Raw genomic sequence first — 19235 nt, forward strand, 5'->3', positions numbered from 1 at the left:
TTTCTAATTGAGTGAAATACTATGGAACATTTGACATTTACGTATATATAATTTAACAGCATTTCTTTAAAGTAATATCGTAGGTTCATATTAGTTGCATGGTTATATTTACCACTAGTTTTGTTCTTTAAAATTTTTATCTGTTTTGTAAGAAACACCTGGTTTTATTCTGTGGGTTATGTTTCTAACATGTTAGTTATAAAATAAATATGGCAAGCCAAATTATATTTCCGTTTTTCTTGAATAATTAAATTGGTACTGTTCCCACAGAGGGGAAGATTGACCCTAAGACATAATGAAAACTAGAGTCCAGAAAGTTTTCCTTATCAAGTATTTAATATAAAAAATATAAAATACAGACTAAAAGTACCAATACTTGAATTTCACACCAAATATTGTTCCTTTGTAGCTATGTTTACAGGACAAGGTTTAGCAAATGAGTTAATTATTCCCACTTAAATCCCCAGCACAGTGAACTTCTTATATTTTTGTTCATTTTAACAAATCATATTTAAATACATACGTCATTTTTTAAAGGGGCCACACACTAATAACCTATGTCTGATACTTTGGCACAAAAAGTTTTCAGAGGGTAGTTTGTGTTATAATTACATATAATATGTAATAGACTTAACATGAAATTTACATTCAGAGAAATAATATTTGCCATAGAAAAGATTCTTAGAGATAGAATCCAGCCCTTTCATTTTGTTTAGGAAACTTGAGGTATATGACTTAACTTATATTCACATGGCAAGCAGTTATCAAAACTTGATTCTGTGGCCTACCCACCGAAAACAACTCTTGTTTCATGATATAACAGTAGAACTCCTTTATAATACAACTTATCATATGAGTTTACCTCTGGGAAAATATGATCCCTTATTAAATAAAGTAGTTGTTAAGAGCATGGGTTTCAATCCAGACTCTTACTTGCTGTGTGCCCTTGAGCAAGTTGACCAGCGTGTCGGTTTTCTCATTTAGAAGACAGTTACCTAGCACTTAGGGTTGTTAGGGCGATCATATTAGTTAATATGTTACTGAGCTGGGAACAGTCCCACGTTACTTGACACGATGTGTGTACGCCATTGATGTTAGCTGTTGTCATTGTTGTCATTTTCACCCTATAACAACCTGCAGCCACCTGTAGTGTAGATTAGAGCATTATCACAGTAACAGTGGAATACATGGGTTTCTCTTTATCACAAATAATAGAAATTTCCCAGGCCTGTGTTTGCTGCTGCCTGACCACTGGTAAAGAAGATATACCAGAAGTTTTATCACCAGTGCTTAAACCTGTTCGTTCTGATTCTACTCACTGACTATAGACACTTCAGAGCTCTGGTCTGGTCTGTGCTTTTAGGAAAATCGTGGGGTCTCCGTCCTCCCCCTGAAGGAACAGTAGTGGTGACATAGTGCACTAGGTCAGAACACATTCTGGAATCCTCAGCCTCCCCCCTTGCTTTGACCCTGGGTGGGTTACTTCTCTGTGCTTTTGTTTTCTCACCTGTAAATTGGGATAAAAGTCCTTGTCTTTCAGGAAGGATAATTCTTGCTGTGAAGACTGAGTTAATTTATATAGAGAGTCCTTAGAATGATGTTTGGCCCACAGTGTATAAATGTTTAACTTTTATTATTTTTTTAAAAAGTTTTTGATTAAGTAGAAGCTTCTGTGGCTCTAAAATAGTCAGTGAGGTCTCCAAGGAAGAAACTGGGTTTGATTACTATGAATTGGTTCCTGAAAAATAGTACTCCTTAATCAAAAATTAATATTTAATATGGCATATTGTAAGGGAACAGGTTGTAAATGTGGCTTTTTCATGTTACCTTATGCATCTTATTGGTTAAATGGGATCGTTTATTTTGAACGGTGTTTTAGAAGGGAAGTTATAAGTCTGGATTTGCTTGAGACAATCCCACCTTATCCCCTTGTCCAGGCGTACTTATAAATAACGCTCCTGTCACTGTTGCAAATGTCCCAGGTTGGATGTAAATTTTATGGTCACACTAAGTATCGTTTACTGGCCAGATTTATTTTACTAGACTATCCCTATGTTCGAATATTTTCTAAAGGCAAATACTACTATTTTAAGCTTAAGTTTTAGATATTTTAAGTTTGTGGTATTTTTCAAACCATTTTGGCATTTTTTGTTGTTTTTCTCCTTACCTTCCATCTGTATTTCAGTCTTTTTTAAAAGTGTTGTTTTTTTTTTTTTTTTTTGTCAATGTAGATAATACAAAAAATTATTTTACTTGGGAATTTGAGACATGAATTAAACTACCAATAAAATGTTATAGCAGTCATGTCATTTTTCATATCATTTTGTCGCTATCAGAAGTGTTTTATTTGTTTAGATAACTAATGACTGTGGTACTGATTATAAGCAGTAAAATATTTATTGGTTTGTATGTACTACTCTTATCATAGTAGACTGTCAACAGGAGTTTATATTGCCCAAAGCAAGTAAAATTTATGTTCAAAAATTACGAGTTAGATGTTGCTAAGAGGAATCTCTTTAATTAACTGTACGATCCAGAAATTCAAGTCAAGAACTTCATAAACTTAAAAATTTTAAAGTCTACCTTGATCCTCTTTTATTTTGATTATTTAATTCAACACATTCCTTATGGTTCCTTTCTTTACCAGGTATAATAAAATCTGCCTTCTAAATATTATGAAGCTTCTAGGTTCTGTGGCAGTAATCTGTATTGTTATAGTGTGTTCATTGATAAATTTCTTTGATAATATTAGTAGGGGGAGAAGAATATGTATAACATATTTGAACTTTGTCTGCTGAAAAGTTTTATAGGAGACACTTGTAGGGTTTTTGGGTTTTTTTGTATTGAAAAATATACCTCTTACAAATACTTGTAGTGTAGAAAGGATATGCTTATCTAATATTTACATAATATTTTAATGCCTGATATATAGTAAGGGCTCAAGAAGAGTCTGATATTGTTACTTAGCTATAGTAGTTATGACAGATTTTATACATTTTTTATTTTTGAGGTGGTCTGTAAATTAATGTGTGCCATTTGTCAACAATGTATACAATTTCTTATTTTACCTAAGGATACTGTTGGGGAAAGACTTGGAGAACGCATCCTTAACTGAGATAGGATAGTGGTCTGAATGTGAAATGAAGGTTATACAGGAGGGTATGACTGAAAGGAAGAAAAGAACCAAGAGAAGGCCCATTTATATATGTTAAGTGCTACGACCACATCATAGCAGGAGAAAGCAAAGAAGCAATGTGGTCTTGAACTGCATACTTGAAGTCAGATGTCATTTGAGTTGTGTGAAGAAATAATAAGCATTAAAGGTTTTGGAAAAGAAAGTAATGTAGTAAAAGTGAGTTGAGATATTTGCTTTAGTACAACTCCTTAGTATCTTGAAAGGGTTGGTAATACTGTGTTTCACTTTAGACCTGAGTTTAGTAAAGAGATTGGCAGTGAAGTTGGTCACTAAAGTGATAGATAGCTAAAGTCACTTAGGAGTGCAAACACGTTTGGTGAGTGTAGAAATGGATATGAATGACCCTGTTTGTTGGACTGTGCTAAGTATTTAAATTGTTTTTATAGCAAAGGAAAATGCCAGAGATTGATGTGTCCACATAGCTTGTAAACAAGCTAAACATACTTTGTATTGACAACAGTGTTTGAAAGAAAATGAAGTCATGTTGGAATGACTGGGCTTTGATGTATCCCCCCCCCATCTTATTTGCCATTGACTTTTTTCCTTGACCGTTTCTCCTTGCCGCAATGTACTGATAGGATGAGCGTGGTGTGCAAGTGTGCATGGATCGTATGTAATCTAAACTACCTTGGACAAAGTGAACAGGATTTATTATTAGAAAATATTTAATTTTTAAAGAAATGGTAAAAATGATCGTTCCAAGTAAGAACGATTTCATTCAAATGAAAGCTATCTAACAGAATAAATTTGGTAAACCAGCAGTGTGTGGGCACCATGGGCGGGGGCTCAATTCTTTTCAGCACTAAGTGCCTGTCTTGTTCAAAGTACAGTGCTAGGTCTTGCAGGGGAGTCCAGGATGCCTAAGTCTTAGTCTCTGTCCCCAAGGAGCTTAGTGGAGGGACGGGATATAGGGAGTGTGTGGTGTGGTTACCATAGTTACACTGATGACTCACATAACTCCAATGGTAGACGCTGGAGTACTACACAGAAAGAAAAGGTCATCTGCTTATGAGTGTGAAGGATAGAAAATGTTACAGGAAGGGGGAGGCTCTTATGGTAGGTTGTGAAGGAAGGGTGTGATTTTAATAGGCAGACACAGGTTAGAGAGTAACCTGATGAGAGAGTAAAGCAAGTGTGGAGACAGGGGAGGCCAGTCTGGATTGGCCAGAATAAGACAGGGAAGGAGGTTTGGTGGTATGCTATGCAGAGTCTTGAGTGCTAGACTTAGAAGTTTGTTTTTTTAAATATAATAAACATTATTTGGAGCTATACTTCAAGATTATTAATTTGGTAGTCTTTGTATAAGAGTGGAAAGAGACTGCAGTAAAGTGATTCAAAAGTATTCACTCATTCATCCAGCCAACAGACGTATTGTTACGGTGCATAAGGTTGTTCTAGGTGCTGGGAATTCAAGACGTCTTCCTTGTTCTCTGGAGTCTCATTCTTTTGGGAGATGTTGACAATAAATAAGTAAACGGTACGGTGCTCAAGGAAGGTTTCTGAGACCAGGACAGTTGAACGACAGAGGAAGCCAGCCAAGCAAAGCTCTGAGGAGAACGCACAAGTACTTGAGGATTTAGCAAGTGCCACGTCCTTGAAGCAGGAGCCGTCTTGACTTTTTGAAGGACAAGAGGAAGAGGTGTTTTAGAATTCTTGTATTACCTGTACTGTGGGAATGTGTGTGGTAAGGAGTCCACCTGACACACCAGTCAAGGATGAAATACTGCTTTTTTTTTTTTTAATTTCCTTGGTTACTCTTCAGTTGTCTCAGTACCTTGAGTCACTTTGCCAGACAAGATCTTATATAAAGCCATTATAAAATGATTCATTGATGGACTGAGGGTAACTTTTTCTGGGCATCCAGAATCGTATACAGCTGAAACACTCTAGAACCATAATAGAAGTAGGACAGGTTAATATGCAATAATGCCTGTATATGTGATTATCTTTCATGAAACTTCGTCTCCCTTTTCCTACCCTGCTTGCTAGAGGATGTGAAGGGACATTATTGCAGTTTTTACCATTTACTATTTTATTGCCATTTTTCTAGTATTAATTATAGAATACCCTCCGGGACAGAATGTACAGATAGGTGGTCTAAGTGTTTTAGTTGGTCTGTATATTTTTTAAAAGTTATTGTGAGTCCATAGTAGCATTTAAAACTGAAAACATAGCATAAAAAATGCCAGGTTTCAGCTTTAGAAAAATCTGAAGATGGCATCACTAGCAGGTATTCCATAGCAGCTGCTCCTTCATACTGCTGTCCGTAGTTCACGGTGTTCCCCCACCTAGCCAGTTTCACTCATTTGTGTTACTTGCTGTACCTGTAAGCATTGTTGTTTTCAGTGTTTGCTCTAGGGCAGGGAGCATAGAGCAGTGGCATCAAAGCAAGAGGGTCTGCTATCACTGTACTCTCTATTATATTCACTGCAGAAAAAGAGAGTGTGCTCTAGAATAGCAGTTCTCAAAGTTTGGTCTACAGACCTCTGGTCTGTGAGGTCAAAATTGTTTTTATAATAATAGTAAGATGTTATTTGCCTCCTTTTTTAAATTTTTTTATTTTGCTGTGTTGACATTTGCATTGATAGTGCAAAAATAGTGGTAAAACTACTGGTTCCTTAGCACAAATCAATGTTGTGTCACCGAACTGTACTAGTATTCTTTATTGCTGTGCAGTAAAGAAGCCAGTTGCATTTAAGAATGTTCTATGTGTAGTGAAAAAAAATGATTAAGTGTTAACCCTTGAGCATATGCCTTTTTAGTATTTTGTGTGATGATGTGGGAAGTATGCATAAAGTACTTCTGCATTCTGAAGTTTGATCATTGTCTGGAGGAAAAGTACTTATTGTATTGTTAGAGTCGTGAGCTATACTATCCGTTAATAATTTTCTCATGAAACATCATTTTTCTTTAAGGAATAGCTTGCTTGGATATTGGGAAGATGGTTTCCTGAAAACTGAAGAGCGTGTGCCTGTGTCTTAAAGGAAAATAACTGTTATTTTGTTACTAATAATGTAATTCAAACTTTCGGCAAAATTAGGATTTTGGAAAACTTATCTGCAACCATGGGCTTGACGGCATCCCAATATATAATGACTTTTCTGATGAGATCAGTGGTGATATTAGCAATGTGATTTTTAAATATTTCATAAATAAAATGTGTTAACATTTGAAAGCTCTGCATAACTCAGTGAGCCAGTAGTTTACGGATGCCCAGTGCAGGGGGCAGCGCACCACATACACCAGTGGATGTTAATGTGACTCACCGTCCTCACTGCTGCTAACGTTATGCAGCTATCACTTGTTGAGTTTTGTTGTAGCATCACAAAATAATAATATCAGAACTAGCTGAAAAGACTACATCAATAGTCTGCAGTTTTCCAACATATATCTGTGTGAAGTGAGCGTCCTCTTTACTTTAAACAAAGCAACATAGTTCAATAAATCAAAAAGAAGCAATTATGAGAACCTTCTCCTAAGCTGGACATTAAGAAAATCTGCATATATACAAAATATTCTTCTCACTTGATTTTTTTTTAATTTTGGAAAACAGTTTTATAAAATTTTATGTTACATGTAACAGGATTATTGTTTTTAAATGAATTCATAGCTATTTTAAAATTTTTCCCAGTTTAAATTCTAATATAGTAAATATCTATCAGTAAATATAACCCATAAAAACAAAAGCTTTGGGGAAGTCCTCAATGTTTTTAAGCATTAATAAAGGACCCTGAGACCAAAGAGTTTGAGAATCACTACTCTAGGGTCTAAACGTTGATTCCCAAAATGTGTTGTTATCCAGAGCATCTGATCTGTGGACCACTAGTTCTGAAGCATTTTAATAGATACTAAACCATCTAGACTGTAGGATCCTTTCTAGACTGTAGGATTTTTTAGTGCCTCTTATGGGCTAACAATGCATCGTGAAGTCTCCAAGGGGGGCTATAATATATTTCAACTTATTCGAGTACAGAACTTTGAACTTGACTGGTAATGCTTGCAATACATTTCAGAAGTCCTGCCCCAGGAGCATGCAGTGTTCATTAAGCGTTCTGTTTAGCTGTTCTCTGGAAGCAGATGGGAACAGAGAGGCTTTGGACTCAGACTAACTTGACTTTGAATCCTGGCTCTGCCACTTGTTAACCTCAGTTTCCTTTCCTACAAACTGGGTATAAGGTAGCAGACTTTAGAGGATTGTCGTGAGCATTAAGTGGGATAACAAATAGCCTTTCTAGTACGTAATAGGTACTCAGTATAATTACTCCCTACTTTCTTCTAATTTCTGTCCCTCACAAGTGTTAGTAAGCTAGTGAGTCACAGAGGTGTAGGGACTAGTTTAACAGGTCAGTGGAACAATAAACATTTACTGATTGGCTAGCCAGTTGTACATATACACACGTAGACCAAACTGCCCCGGATTTTAAGCCGTGAAAAAAAATGGAGTCAGCATGTCCACTGACCCAGCCCTTAAACTGAAGGATGTTAATAAAAATGAATGTAGTGGAGTTGCCTCGTTTTTAACCTGATAATGACTATAAAGGGAAGATCTACACATATTATGTTAAACTTATAAAAGTTCCTTTTGGAGAGAATTTTGACAGCTTACGGGGGTGATTCTCAATATTATGTATATTTTCAATATATCCCTCATTTATTTTTTTCTTATATCTGTGATTTAGCTCATGGATTCAAGCTCAGACACATAATTTGACATCTACGTTACTTTGGTCTTTTCTTAACTCATATATGAAATAACTTCCATACACCTTTACTGTTGTTAGCATTCCCTGTTTCCTCACATTCTGAGCATAGGATTCAAGAGCCTTCCTAAAGCATTTTTGTCAACATGGACTAGGCACTCTGGAGTATGACATGCTTTAGGATTTTTTTGAGGATACTTGGCCTGGAGGAAGCTGACATTATCCTGGGAAAAGGACAGTGTACAGCATGTCTTTGGAAGAATAAAGGCGTAAATTTGAATTATAGCTGTGTACTTTGTTGGCGTTACTTGGCCAGTCTGATTCTCTTTTCTTCCTCTATAAAATGATAATGATACCAATTGTGCCCCATTATTTTTAAGGATTTGATGGGAACACCTTGAGTATTTAGTGCTGTGCTTAGCACTGTGTATGTTAATAAATGTTATCCCCCACCCACCACCACTAACCATATTTGTATACCCGGAAGTAAGCAATGATACGTGTACGTTGCTTGTTGGAGAATTGCGATTATTAAAGAATGATTTATTCTTGTCTTACACAGTTTTAAAACAAGAATAAAGGGTTCTCTTTCTAAGCCATGGTGTGCAAGGCAGAAGGGCAGCCGTAGGAAAGACTGCTGATAGAGCAAGGGATGAGAACTTGGCAATAAGGAAAAAGTCACAAATCATTAAAAAGAAAAGAACAAAACAAAAGCTTTGTTAAATAGCATTATTGCATTAGGTGAAAGGAAAATACTCCACTTTTTCTTAAGCGCCCTAAGTACATAATTTCAATGTAGGACAGCGTACTAATTTGTTTACAAAATCTCCATTGTTGAAAATATATGAGTCTGTGTTTAGCACACCTTTTAAGTGTATGCTTTTGGTTTTCATCATCATAATATCGCATATGACTAAAAAATCAAAGAGATTGTAAGGGCTTATGTAAAAAGCAACAGTTTCCTCTCCTCCCCTTTTCCTATTCTTAGTGTTGTGTCTTACAGAAACCACTTTGAATTTATCGAACTGTTTCTTTGATGGTTACTTCTATACTCTTAAAAAATCCCCATTTTATCTTGGTTTATTAATTTTAGACATTTAGGATTTCACTACTTTCCATTCCTCTTTGCCAAAATTTTTAGTTTCTCACTTACCTTTGAAATTTTATTTGCTTATTTCTTGTCCTGTTTACTTCAGTTGAGAATATGAGCCCATGCCTTTTTTTTAAAACAAGAACAGACTTTATTTAGTAGAGCAGTTTAACATTCACAGCAAAATTGAGCTGAAGGTACAGAGATTTCCCATGTCCCCTGCTCCCCTATACATGCATAGCCTCTACCAGAGTGGTTCATTGACACGTCATAATCACCCAAAGTCCATAGTTTACATTAGAGTTCACTTTTGCTCTTTTACATGCTGTGGGTTTTGACGTGTCCATCATGGTATCCTACGGAGTGTTTTCATTGCCCTAAAGATCATCTGTGCTCCAGGTTATTTGTGCCACCCACCCCACCCCTGCCCCAGGCAGCTACTGATCTTTTTACTTTCTCCATAAGTTTGCCTTTTCCAGAATGTCATATAGTTGCAATCGATTGGCCTCTTTCATTTAGTAATATGCATTTAAGTTTCCTCATTATCACCTTTTCATGGCTTGATAGCTCATTTTTTGTTAGTTCCAAATAATGTTCCGAGTGACTGTACCAGTTTATTTATCCATTCACCTACTGAAGGATAGCTTGGTTTCTTCCAAGTGTTACTAATTATGAATAAAGCTGCTATAAACATTTGTGTGCCCGTTTTTGTGTGGACGTAAGTTTTCAACTCGTTTAGGAGCGTGATTGCTATATGGTATGTTAAGAGTATATTTAGTTTTGTAAGAAATCACCAAACTGGCTGTACAGTTTTGCATTCCCACTAACAATAATGAGAATTTCTCTTGTTCCATATCCTTACCAGCATTTGGTATTATCAGTGTTACGGATTTTGGCAATTCTGATAGGTTTGTAGTGGTATCTTGTTTTAATTTACATTTCCCTGATGACATATGATGTGGGCTATCTTTTCATATTCTTATTTTCCATTTGTATATTTTCTTTGGTGAGGTGTCTGTTGAGGTCTTTAGCCCATATTTTAATAGGTTTGTTAGTTTTCATATTGTTGAGTTTTAAGAGTTCTTTGTATGTTTTGGACAGCAGTCCTTTATCAGGTAAGTCTTTTGCAAATGTTTTCTCCTGTTCTTTTCTTCTCATTCTTTTCGTCTTGTCTTTCGTAGAGCAGAAGTCCAGCTTATCAGTTGCTTCTCTAATGGATTGTAGTTTTGGTGGTGTATGTAAAGGGTCATTGTCATATCCAGGACATCTAGGTTTTCTTCTGTTATCTTCGGAGAGTTTTATAGTTTTGCATTTTATATTTAGGGCTGTGATCTTAATTTTTGTAAAGAGGCCTACCTAGGTGTACTTTTTTTGGCATTTTTCCTGCTTTGTGTTACCTTGGTTTCCTGCATTCATGGTTCAGTTTCTGGCATTAATTTGGGGAAATTCTCAGTCATCATTTCAAATATTTCTTCTCTCTTCTCCTTGTCTTCTCATTACACATATTATACCATTTATAGTTGTATCACAGTTGATGAATATTCTGTTTGTTATCCAATCTTTTTTCCTCTTCGGTTTTCAGTTTTAGAGGTTACTGTTGAGATATTCTCAAGCTCCGAGATTCTTTCCTTAGCCATCTCCAGTCTACTAATAAGCCTATCAAAGGCATTCTTCATTTCTTTTACAGTGTTCTTGATATCTAGCATTAATTTGGTTCTTTCTTAAAATCTCCATCACTACTTACACTGCCCATTTGTTCTTGCATGCCGTCTACCTTATCCATTAGTCCTTCACACGTTAATCATACAAGGTCTGACAATTAAGTTTGCAAACTTGTTGCAACAATGTTGCTAGCCATTTTTTGATATCAGAGGGATTATTCATTATGAATTTGTACCAACTGTACAGTTAACCAAGTTTAATTTGGAGGTACTGAAATGGCTGCATGAAAAAGTTAGACGACCTGAACTTTTCGCCAACAATTCATGGCTCTTGCATCACGACAATGCACCAGCTCACACTGCACTGTCTGTGAGGGAGTTTTTAGCCAGTAAACAAATAACTGTATTAGAACACCGTCCGTACTCACCTGATCTGGCCCCCAATGATTTCTTTCTTTAACCGAAGATAAAGGAAATATTGAAAGGAAGGCATTTTGATGACATTCAGGACATCAAGGGTAATACAACGACAGCTATGATGGCCATTCCAGAAAAAGAGTTCCAAAATTGCTTTGAAGGGTGGACTAGGCACTGGCGTCTGTGCATAGCTTCCCAAGGGGTGCCCTTCGAAGGTGACCGTAGTGATACTCAGCAGTGAGGTATGTAGCACTTTTTCTAGGATGAGTTCGTGAACTTAATTGTCAGACCTCGTAGGTTTTAATTCCTGGACTGATAATTCCAACATCCTTGCTGTATCTGAGAGTGGTTCTGATGCTTGCCCTATCTCTTCAAAGTGTTGTTTTTTTGTTGTTGCTGTTTTGCCTTACAGTATATCTTGTAATTTTTTTCCTGGTAGGAGGACATACATGATGTACTAGGTTAATGAAATACTGTAAATTGGCTTTTAGTCATGCGGTGGATGGGAAGGTGTGTGTGGGTGGGTGGAGAAGCGTCTGTAGCCTGATTAGGTCCAGTCTCTTAGTGAGCCGGGGCCTCCGGTCTGGGAGCTTCACAGTTGCTTCTCAGTCCTACCATCTCCGCTCCTTCAGGTGGGATGAGTTAGGTAAATGGGCTGGTGTTGGGCTTTCTCTTCCCCCAGGTCAGTTAAGCTCTGATAAAACCTGGGCAGGTTTGGCTCTGTTTAAATACTTTTTCCTGAGGGCAGGCCTGGTTAAGAAGAGAATGCTCTGCTGGATTTCAAAGTGGTTCCCTGCCAGAAGCCCAAGGATTTACTGTAAGAACTGGTAGAGCTCCTGGAGATACATAAGTCTCAGTATTGTGGGGGCCCCTGTGACTAGGTCCTCTGGTAGTTGTATCTCTTACTTGCACACTCGGAGCCTACAGTTCTGTCTTCCCTTTCCTGGCACTGGTTTTGAGGAGGTTTATGCTGTTAACCTAAAAATAAAAAGCCAAAGTGTGAGGCAACAAGTATTTATTTGAGATCCAAAAGAAGAGCTATTCGGGAAGCACTGATTCAGGCAGAAACCCCGATAGGGTTTCAATTAGGAGGTGAAGGCGAGGGGTATTTATGAGAAAGGGGCGGGAATAATTACTTGAACAGAAGGAACGTCTATGGGTATTAATAAGCTAAGGAAGGAATTTCTGTAGGTGAGATAAACGTGTAGGAATGTTAATCCTAAAGAATGTCTTTAATTAGTTCAGTAGTCATAACTAACAGTGGTTTGGAAAACAGGGCTGCTTTAAGCCCAGTCAAAAGGTTATTTTGCCCCTTTTTAACATCCCAAAGGTTTGAGGAGTAAGACATGCAAGACAGTTTCTCTTTGATGGCAGCCCTAACTCCATTTTGAAGTGTCTCCATTTACATTATTTTTCACAATGCTGATGGGTTTCTCCTCCGGTAAGCTGTGATTCTCTGTATTTGTTTTCCATTGATCTCCAATTTGGGGGGCAGCAGTTTGCTCTATGGACTCAATTCTCTTACGGATCTAAGAAACGTTATTGATTTTTCAGTTGGTTCACGTTTTTTACTGGTTAAGACAGAGTGTCCACTTCTAAGCCTCATAGGTGCTAGACCAGAAACCAGAAGCCCATCTTTTTCTCTTTACCTTTCTTATTCCTCCCTCTCTCAACTTGTTAGGTACACTTTAACATATTTAATATTGATAACATTCATGTCTTGTTCTATAGCCATAAGTCCTAATTATTTAATATGTTTAGATTTATTGTTTAATTTGTTTTAGACCTTAGGTTGAATATAAAAGTCGAAAATTTAAAAGTACTTACATTATGACGATTTAAATATTTTTACTGTAGATTTAGTTATTATGATTACATTCTTATAACAGCTATCCCTCCTAGAATTTCTCAGTTGGCTTTCTTTTTTTCCTGTACTGTTTGCCTTCATAGATCCATGCCTTCCCCTTTATTTTTTTCTGAACTCTTAACTCCTGGCGCCTTCTGCTATGTCACTCAAATCTGACCTCGTTGCTCTGTATGCCAGTTGCATAGTTGTGTCAGCATAAGAATGTCCAAACCTATAGAAGAATTTTATAAGTTTATTAAAGTTTATCTGAGCCAAACTGAGGATATTTCTGGAAGCAGACTCTGAACAGATTGAGAAAATGCTCTGGAGAATGGCAGTTTTGCAATTATTTTATACATTTCGAATCAAAGGAGAAAACATAAGGAAGATTACTTGAAATCCACTGGTGGGAGATTAAGGAAGTGGGAGAAAGCAAAGTAGGAGGGTGGTGTGGATCTCTAGGATTGGATAAAAAGCAAAATGGAGAGATACATACTTCTTTTACATTGATGGGTACAGGACATTTAACATTTATGGTCAGTAGAGCTGGTACTCGGGCACCAAGGTGACAGTGAGGATTCTAGTGCATGTGCTCTCCGGAGGATGGTTACACCTCCGAGGGGTCTGAAAAAGAAGATAACTCTGATATTTCAAAGGTCTGTTAACCTAGATGCACAGGAACAATGGACAGGACTTGCTTAAGGCAAAGCTAAACCTTTCACTAACGAAGCTATAGGCCTGGGGCATGACTACCCACCAGGACACACTGGGCACAGTTGGAATTTATAATCAGATCATCTTGTGTGGTTACTTTCTGTCACTGAGCTTGTCAGGCCTGCCAAGTAGCCCCCTGAGCTGTCAGGTTTACTACATAGCCCCCTTTTCGTTCACAGCTGTCACCCTGCAGCTTTTCCCCTCACTTTCTTGGTGTTTCCTGAATAACACCTTCACATATTTTCCCAAGAAAGATTTCAAAGGTACACACTTTTTTTATTTTTGTATTTATGAAAGTGTCTGTTCTTTCCATTATCTTGATGCTAGCTCAGATACAGAATTCTAGGTTAAAAATAATTTTTCCTTAGAACCTTTAGAATGTTGCTTCATTGTTTTCTGATATTCAGTGTTACTGATGAGAAGTGTGATTCCAGTTCAGTTAATATTTCTTCTTAAGTGTTGCCTTACCCTTCATCCTCCTCCCCTAAGCCTATTCTCGGTGCTCTTAGGATCTTTGTTTTATCCTTGCTATTCTGAAGTTCCACAGAAATGCGTTTAGAATGCTTTAGCCCATTGTGTTGAACGCTCATTATACTCTCTTAATCTGAAAAACTTGTGTCCTTTGGCTTTGGGGAATTCTTTTGTTCTTTAATTATTACTCACCTATTTTCCCTGCATTCTTTGTAGACCTGATTTTAATTAAAAATTGGTCATTCTAATTCCTCATTGTTTCTTTTCTCTCATATTTTCCAATTCATCCTTCCCCTTCCTACTTCTGGAGAAAATTTTCTTTATTTTATCTTCTAGTATTTCTACTGAGCTTTGTATATTTCCATACATCTTATTCTCTGATTGTCCCTTTTTCATAGTCTCATGTTCTTGTTTTATGGATGCAATATTGCCTTAAGTCTGTCACAGGGTACTCATTAGAGTATTTTAAGTGTTTTCATTCCTGAATTAATGTCTTTCCCTCAGAGTTTTTCCTTCGTGATTGTAAAATTGGCAGTTCTCATTCATTTTGTAGACTTTGCTGGCTTTGCTCAGTTGCTTGTTGATCTTTGGTAACCATTTGCGTTTAATGAGGCAATAGAAGAACTGAGTTCTGTGTGTTTGGGCATAGCTCCTCAAAAGGCTGCCTCGCTTTAGGAATGGGTTGGATGCTGACTCTCAAACTGGGCTACTAAATGTTAGAAACAAGCTTCTCTCTGGGGCAGCAACCCCTGTCTACAGCAGCCATCATAGTACTTCCCTGAAATTTCATTTTTTAGAGCTCTACTTCCAGGTTTTTGTTGGTTTTTGGTTGGAGGGTAAAGTCAGGTTGCTAGTATTGTATGAGCAACTGTAGCGATAAGGGTCTTTACCTCTCTCCCAGTCTCACCTGCAGTCACCTCGCTTTTCTGGGTGTCTTTGCATTTCGCGGGCATATTGATTCTTTTCCATGGGTGTTCTGGGCACTAATTTCTTCCACTTACTGCATTAGGTATGACTCCATCTGCTTAGGTATTAAAATGAACTACAACCTAGTTTATCTTTTCTTCTTAGATGTTGGTGGCTTTTTGGTAAATATTATGGAACAGTGCACTCAGAAAAGAAATCAATACTGACTATTTTGGGCTGATAATTCCTTTATTGTGAAGCCAGCAAAGTTAATGGAAACTTTGACCTTTCTCTCACTCAGACCTGGCAACCAGAATCCTGTGCTGGTCATTGAGATGTTACAGTCATTCAGAATTTGTAGTATTTGATTATGTTACATTTTAAAACGTATTCCATTTCCAGAAATTTGTTCTACAGTTGTACAAGTGCACAAAGGTACATGCACAGGAATGTTTATGGCATTATTTGTAATGCTATATTTAAAAAATGAAAGAGATGTACATACTGATATAAAAAGATCTTTGAGTAATATGTGAAAAAATCATATACAGTATATTTGTAAAAAGTATGTATTACATATATGTGCTCATGTGTTTATATACATATAGGAAAAATCAGAAGAACACCTGAAAGGAATTATTTCTGATGGGAATTGTAGGAACTTTTAATTCTGTATCCTTAAGTACATTTTATTAATTTTACCACGAGCATGTAAATTTTATTAATGTTAAGGAAATAAAGTGTAATAGTTTTCCTTAACTGTCAGCGGTATGTATATGGCCACCACTAGCTGGCCCTGGGTTTCATAGGTGAGTCAGAATCTGATGGAAGGGGTCTGGAAATCTGTCCTAAGGAGGGCATAAGTGGTTCTCGCTGCTGGAGCAAGAGTGACCGAGTGCCCAGGTATGCGGGATTTAGAGTCAGGGGCCATTACCAGAGAGAGGCAATTCAAAGAAAGAGACTACTTTGAATAATGTTAAACTAAATAAATTTCAAAATTTGGAGGTGATAAATGATTTTCTAGGAAATTATCAAATATTGTAGACATAGAAAACCTAGCTGAATAACATGGAATTAAATGGAGACACATGTCAGAGATACTGCTCACCCTGTGTCATAGGTTAATTCTTCCAAATCTTTAAGAAACATATAATTTCTAATGTATTTGAAGTATTTCTGACCAGACAGGGAAAAAAAAAGCTTGCCAGTTGTGTTTACAAAGCCAATGTAACACCAATTCCAAACTTTTCAGATATAGTCTTTTAATTTTTTATTTTAAAGCTTAATCATTTTGTTACTGAAATAAAGGGGCTTCGTTTTGCTTGTGCTTCATCAAAGCCAAATGAGACGCAAACGGGTTTGCAGCAAAGAAAGTAAAGGTTTAAGGAAATGGCACCAAGCCCGGAGACACAGCTGAGCTAGCTCTCAAAGACCTGGCTGCCGATGGCCTCTAGGTGGTAAGGTTACACAGGAGAAGGATTATTAGTCACGCTTGCTTAGGGAGTTGGGGTCATGGGCTCTGTTATTGGTCGGCACGAGGGTAGGAGGCAGATGATCATTGCGTCAAGCCCTGATGTCAGTTATGGCGTCATTTTGTGTGGTTTTGAGGGGATGCTGCAGGGTCCTTCCGCCTTCATGGGCCTGGAGCTGAAACACTACTGAGGTCAAGATGGTTAGTTTGACTGAAACTGTTTCTGTGGTCAACACTGAGGCTTTGTTCCTGACTGTTTGATGCTGACCTAATAAGGGCTCAGCGATTAAGGGAGTGGTAGTGCAGTATGTGCAAAGCTGGAAGGATAAGGAAGGAAAAGAAGCGAGTGAGTCATGGTGTTTAGTTAGACTAGACCAAGCCAGTTTGAATCAAGGAGAAAGAAGAGAAAAAGTCATTTTAAAGAAGTGAAATTTTTGCACGGCTACAATTTTAAGGTTGTGGTTAAAATTTTATAAGTCTTATGTTTTAAAAGTAATACACCATAATAATGGAATTCATTCCACGATCAAAGGATGGTTCAATGTTAGGGATTCTATTAATAGAATTATTAATGTTAGTAGGCCAAAGAGAAATTATGATCTTTTAGTTTTTGCCCCAAAATGCACACAATAAAATCAACCTGTATTTGTGATTTTTGAGAATATAAACCTCAAAACAAAACTCTTAGATGAGTGGAACTAGCTGGATAGTTTCTTAACATAGCAAAGGTGTTAGCCAGTATCATGCTTAATAATAAAACACTGGAAGTCATCTTGTTAAAGTTAGGAAAAAGACTATAAATGAGTTGCCATCCCAGTTAAAATCAATTTATTTTGATAAATAATTCTAAAGATTATTTGGAAGAATAATATGAGAATAGCTCAGCAAATTCTGAGAGAGAAAAAATTGAGGGCTGGGATAACCCTATCAGTCTTTAAATATTATAAAGCTAAAGTAATTGAAAAACAGACCCAGGATTAGCTATACAGAACTGTATAACAGGGAGCCAGAGATAATACAGATAAGTATGTGAGTGGTTTTTCAAGTTACTGGAGAAGAGATGAGAAACAAGCACTCTCATATTGACAGTGGGAGAATAAATTTCAGTAACCTTTTTGAAAGGCAATTGATGATAGCTAATACATTCTTAAGTATATGTATACTGTGGTCCAGCAGTTTCGGTTTTAGGAATTTGTTCCAAATGTTGTTTGGTTTTTTTTGGGGGGTCAGATTTATTTATTTATTTATTTATTTATTTATTTATTTATTTATTTAGTGATTGAAGCATTAAACGATGACAGTTCTCAATCTTTAATAATGTTATATTCATTATACTTGATATTATTTAGCTTTCTCATGGAGAAAAAAAACTAAACATAAACCTTTATACTATCCACCTGCTCTGCAGCACAATTTTAATAAAAAAGTTTTACTGATAATTGGACAATTTATATGATGTGGGCAGAGAAATATGAAGCGTGATTGTAAAGTGGCCAGTCTTGTAAATCAAGAGCTATGATCTTTGATCCATTGCTCAATCTATTTCAATATCTGATTGGTATTGTCCTCTAGGTCTCCTGGTTTATTGCTGGCAGCCGATGCACTATTTCTTCCTTGGAGGATGCTAACGCTTCTTCATAAAGAACTTGAAAATTTTCACATTGAATATTATCTTTTAGTGTCTTCTCATTATAACCCCTTGTTTCAACTCTTTTGTACAATACACTGTTACTGTTTTCAGCACTTTTGTGCTGAAACTATGTGAAACCAGCATTCAGGGAAGAAATCACAACCATGGTAATTAACAATAACTCCACGTTCACTCATGTGGTTTTCTAACTCATCAACTACTCTGTCTTCATCTAAAGTGGGGCAGTCATACTCTTCATCACAGCCATTGTATAGCTGCCCTTCTCGAGCTAAATCACCCCCATTAATGTATGTCAGTCCTGATCTTGAAAGTTCTTTACCTAGTGTGGTTTTTCAAACCCCTGCCCTATGGTGAGCAGGATGTTCCAAAGCAACGTGGTCCTCACCGCATCCGCTCTGGGAACCTCCCTAAATAATTCGGTAGAGACAAACTTATTCTATTTCTCAAGATTGTGATGATAAATCAGACCTATTGATACTGTTTCATCAGAAATTATTTTTGTAAACTGTATCTCACAGCTCCTTTCCTCCTCTCTCCAGTTTGTACCCTCTCCAATTTAGAGAGACAATCAGTGACACTTTCTAGTGGCAGTTCTTCCACTGACTGGCTCTGAGACTTAGGGAGAAGCAAACTTACCCATCTAAACTTTGTTTCAGAGTCAGGCATCTTAACCTGTTCAGTACCTGCTTTCCACTTAAATTCCTCCTGTTTATTCTTTAACCCATTGCAAACTATATTTTATGCTACCACATCTCCAGAAGTACTCAAGCGACAAAACCCAAATTGCAAAGTGCAGAGTGCATTTTTCTCCCTTTTTTATTTGCCTCCACTATGTCTCATTTTTGGAAATGATCAATTTTCTCATTATATTTCATAGTTTTGGAGTAAATACAGACTATTGTAAAGAAAACAGAAATATCCCTTAATGTCAGCACCCAGAAATAATCACTGGCATATTCATTGCCATTTATGTGTACATATCTTAATAAAATTGGGGTTATACTTATTTATATACTGCTTTATATCCTGCTTTTTGTTTTCATTATATTAATACTGTAAGCAGTGAGTTTTAAAGGCTGTATAGTTTTCTCATATATGGTTATTCCATAATT

The 19235-nt window shown here is 36.8% G+C and overlaps 1 protein-coding gene and 1 pseudogene across 7 annotated transcripts in view; one reads left to right on the forward strand and one right to left on the reverse strand.

Annotated features, from left to right (window-relative positions):
* REPS1 (RALBP1 associated Eps domain containing 1) overlaps positions 1–19235 on the forward strand; it is a 78522-nt gene that overhangs the window by 14381 nt on the left and 44906 nt on the right. The window lies entirely within an intron of this gene.
* Positions 17979–18789, reverse strand: LOC141571770 (adenylate kinase isoenzyme 6 pseudogene; annotated as a pseudogene).

This window comes from Rhinolophus sinicus, chromosome 2, assembly GCF_057876585.1.
Source record: "Rhinolophus sinicus isolate RSI-liver-muscle chromosome 2, RSI-T2T, whole genome shotgun sequence".
Lineage (NCBI taxonomy): Eukaryota > Metazoa > Chordata > Mammalia > Chiroptera > Rhinolophidae > Rhinolophus > Rhinolophus sinicus.